Here is a 5,066-nt window from a genome sequence, read left to right on the forward strand (position 1 = left end):
TTGTTTTTATTAAAACCCCATATCCACATGATGGTATCAAATACTTGCAGAAGATGAAAAACAAGACAGAATCATGTACTTGTCTTTCGATATGCTGGCTATCAGATGGCCAAGAAGGCCAAGAGTATCCTGGCCTGAATCAGAAACGGTGTGGTCAGTACCGATGAACACATACATACAGAATCCTGCGTTCAGTTCTGAGCCCCTCATTACAAGGAAATATTGAGGTGCTGGACYATGTCCAGAAAAGGGCAAGAGAGCTGGTGAAGGATCTGGAGCACAAGTCTGATGAGGACTGGTTAGGGAAAYTGGAGTCTCTTAGCCTGAAGAAAGTAAGTCTCAGGGGAGAGTTCATCACTCTCTACAACTGCCTAAAAGGAGACCAAACAAGGGAAAATGGCCTCAATTTGCACCAGGAAAGATCTAGATTGGATATTGGAAATTATTTCTGCACTGAAAGAGTGGTCAGGCATTAAAAGTGGTTGCTTAGGGAAGTGGTGAAATCACATCCCCAGAAATGCTCAAAAGGAGTGTGGATGTGGCACCTGGGGGCATTGTGTAACGTAATCGTGGAGGTGCTGGGTTAATGACTGGATCTGATGATCTTTTCCAACCTTACTGTTTTTATGATTCTGTGATTCTATAAATCTGTATAACGTAAATGTTGGTGTGTTGGTGTCATAAACAAGAGATTTAACAGAAAACCTAAACATGAGAGACTGGGTTTGTTTAAAACTTCTTCTTTGTTTAATATTTCTTCCTGCCTTTCCACTGATACTGACCAGGTAAATCTGCMAGCAATATTTTCACATCTGAATTCAGTGATAATTTGAGGCCAAAATCAGTGACATAGAGAAAGCCCAGTGTCTCATGTGCTGACAGTCTGTGATCATATGTCTTTCTCTTATTCCTGCACAGGCTATCTGCCTCTCCCTTGATCTTTTAAATACCTTTATCTTTGCCGATTCATATATCAGCAGATGTACAGATATGTAGTTATTGTTTGCTGTTTCTTAGAATCAGCTCTAAACACGGCTGTTAGATGCTAGGTAGCACAAATTAGGAGATGCCACCAATAAAACAAAGCTTAACAGGTTATTTTCATGTAGAGTGGATGAAAGAAGGATAYTTTTAATTGAAATTTGGAGTTCTTTGTCCATTATTCCCAATTAGTCTTAAATCCATCTCTATTGTACAGATGYAGTAATTTGAATGGAATCACAAGATGGCAGAAGTCTGGATACAATGTCCTCTGCCTTTCTCTCTGGGGTTCCTTGGTTCCTACTAATTTTGTTAGTCTTTCYAGAGCAGCCTTCTTCCTTTGCTTTTATTGAAATGGCACTATTCTCTTTCTTTCAATCTATGTCTCATGTACAAAAAGAGCAAGAAAGTTTTGTATCTTTGCRTTAGCAAATTTATGCACAAAGGTCAATTTTCAGCATCTAAAAAAGAAATTGTCGAATCATTTCAGCTCTATCTTCCAAAGTAGAGCTGGAAACTTCTAGTTCCTGCTCAAAAGTAAGCACTCTTACTGAAAACATTGTCAAATTTTTTTAATAGGAAACAACAACTTGTTCTCACACAGACTGTTTTTGAGTAAGGCTGAATTGTATTAGCTGGCGACAGAGACAAGAAAGGACACCTTGCACAATGTCTTGGGTTGATTTTGTGCCAATCCTGTATTCCTATATTCTGTCTGCTTGTATGCCCAAAAGGTACTGTGCCTTTAAATGCGACCTGGAAGAAGGGGCAAGGATGGTGGGGCCAGTTTAAAAGTCGGGGCTGCCACATAGCTGGGGGCTGTGGAGTCCTTGCTCTCTGCATTCAGGGGAGTTACATTGTTGCCGTTTAGCTAGCTCCTGTTTGTTAGCTTGGGCAAACAGCTCTCCCTGGACTGCTACTCCTTTCTGCGACTCCTGTGATTTTCTGGAGCGGATCRGCAGGGYTGCTGTCCAAGAACCAGGAYGCAARTGCTGACCAGACGCGCGCTGGCAGAGAACACCCGTGCCGCTCATCCCGGACTCCRGAAGAAGCCAAGCCGGTGACAGAAAAGCATATCGAGCCCTCTGTTTCATCCACCGTGAGGAGAGGACTGCCTCCAGTTTTTGCCACTGTTGYCTGTGTGGCCTGTGACCTGGACTTTTATTTCTTTTTCCCGGGGACAGGAGCTGCCATCTTTTCTCCACACTACATGGTCACACGGCTGTGGGGGAGGGAGTGGTGTGTGTTCCTGAGTTTTAAATATCTAACAGTTACTTTTTATCTGTGTCCTGTTTTGTTARTAAACTGTTTTTTTTCTCTTCACTTTTGTCCAAACATCTATTTCATATTGGTGGGAAAAAATTACCAATTTTTTCACTTCAAAGGAAACATTTTACTCTGTAACGTTTTTTCTCTGACAGCATTGTCTCAAACCGAGACACACAAATAGGCAGGACGCAAGGCATTGGCATCACTAGCATTGAGCTAAATGATGACTGCATTAACATTCTGAATTTCRGATAGAGAAATATGTACAGTTTAGTCACCCAAACTTAACCTTTCCAGGAATCAGTCTCCAGCTTATATAGTAAAATGCTTCATTTAATTAAACAGACTAAATGAGATTTTTAATGTGTAAGAAACTTAGGATGGTTCATTTACGCTGCTAACTTTTATCTGATTTTCATGAGTTTATTAATAACTTTAATATATTTCAGTATAACACAATGTAAAGCTATTTTATAATTGGTGCAGAATTTCCTTAAGAGGCATAAACATTTCATGTACAATTATGCTAAATCATACAAATGATGGTAGATACTATCACTCTAGCTCAGGCTCTTAGAAATAAAGTTAGAAAGAAGAAAGAAATTGGTTTATTTTCTTTTTTTTGTGCTTTACAGAACAAGATACAGAGCTGTCATCAGGTATCTACAACCTTTTTAAAGGGTAAAAAGATCTGCTCCAGTGTTGTACTTAATGAATCCCAAGTAACATCAACCCAGGTGCGCAATGTCAGACTTGCATTGGATTTTTCTTTGCTTGAACAACTGACAAGACCTGCTATGGAATGTGAAAAAAACAGAATGAAACCCATTACATGTGAAAAATGTGGCATGATTACGAGGGGTACTGAACAATATATACAAGTCTAAGTCAGAAAATTATTGCTATTCATTGGATGGGTTTTATCTCTTTGTAGGCTAAGTAGCCTTTTGTCGTTTTCCCTTCAGTAAAACATTGCTGCAATCGCTAATTGTAATCATTAGGGATTAGGTTTCTGCTCCCCTCGCTTTTTGTATTTAAAGTTTCCATGCCTGCCCAACTTGAACTTCAGAGAATTTTCTTTCCTTGTTTACACTGATACCTTTATAGTTGTTGGGTGTACTGCAGTGTGCTCCATCCACAGAACAGATAACTCGAGAAKTGTATAACCATGGTCAAGTCTTTCTGGATGAAAATACAGTGAATTACCAGGGAAGCTAATTGTTCCCTTTCTTCTTGAAGTACAGGAAAGTAGTAGATACAAGCTACAGATTCAGAATTACTTGGAGAACAYATGGCCATCCTTTCACTCAATCAGCCATTACTTGGCCATGAAAATACCCGTTTTGTCAATATCACTGCCTCAGAAAGAAAATTAAGACAGCATGTGTGTATAAATAACCTGGTCATAAAAGTTTGGAGATAGAAAGATGTAAAAGAGCCTTTGAGAATTTATAATTAACTTGTTTACCCTCCAGGGAATACATTTATAGGAGACACAAATTAGAGTTTGTAGTTTTCTTATTACCTGTTTAAAAAGTAACTTTTGTTGTYGTCATTTTTTTCTGTATGTTCTCTCATAATATTTGCTTCTAGATGCTAACATTTTTTGTCATAAGATACTGAATAAGACAAAGAAAGACAGTCAGAACCCACAGAATCCAAAAAATGCACACATGAGTGATAAGGAGAGATTATCAGATAAAAAAGAGAGCAAAATACAAAATAAGAAAATGTCCGACTAAATGGAAGAGAGAACCCACTTACTTGTGGATAGTTAAAGGAAAAACAAAAGTTGCTCTTCCATTTAGTGTTACTTGTAGATTTCTCCAAAAACATGTTTGATATTGCATTATTATAATTTTGGTTGAAAAAAAAATTGAAAGGAAGAGAACTAACAGAAATCCTCCTATATAATCAATGGGAACCTACAAAGCAAAATGGAGATAAATTCATATCAAAGAAGAGTTTTTCAGAAATTTTGAAAGTAAAACACAAATAAAACAAAAGAAGGGGGAAACATAATATAGTGTCCATAAAAATATTGTGGAATAATTTTATTTTCATATTGCAGAAACTATGAGCAAATTAAAATGCAATGTAAGAAATGACAATTCCTCATTCGAGTTTCAACTTATTTACCAATCCTTGCTACTGTTAGTAAAATATTTCTTCAATGTCTTTTCCTTTCCCCCTCCACAGAAAGCATCATATTTGACCTGACAGTCTTTGGTAATTTCAAAAGGGAGCAAGACTGGTTTAATTCAGATTTGTTTAACAAAGAGAAGAGGTTGAATTCTGTGGGAAGATACTTCTGTTCCTCACCATGCCTGCATGCCTYCTCCCATATCAAAATATGCCTCCTATTATCTTGTTCCAATTACTGAAACAGTAGTTTCATGAGTCATCATTCACCCTTTCTACCTTCCTTTGTCTACTGAATTACCAAAGACTGTGGGCACCCACTTTTGATTCAGAGCCAAATGCCACTTCTGTGTTATCTCGTGAAATTGTATGGTAACATGACACATCTTCCATGTGTGAATTACAGTGATGTTATGATTTTACTGGTGCAGCTGAAGAAACAGTTAATGCTAATATGCCTTTATCAGAGTAATATCACTAAACCAACAATACCTGTGAAGCTGCTAAAATTCTGGGAAAGTTCCATTCAGAAAACAAAATTTAAAAAAATTAGCCTATGTTCCTAGACATGTACATGAGTTTTCTACCTTAATCTCATGTAAGTTGCTCCTTGATACAAAGGCTATAAATATATAATACTCCAACTCCTTTTTTGCTAGAATCATATCTGGTAG

Source organism: Malurus melanocephalus, unplaced genomic scaffold (genome assembly GCF_030028575.1).
Source record: "Malurus melanocephalus ecotype Western Australia unplaced genomic scaffold, MMel_1.1 scaffold_45, whole genome shotgun sequence".
NCBI classification, from domain to species: domain Eukaryota; kingdom Metazoa; phylum Chordata; class Aves; order Passeriformes; family Maluridae; genus Malurus; species Malurus melanocephalus.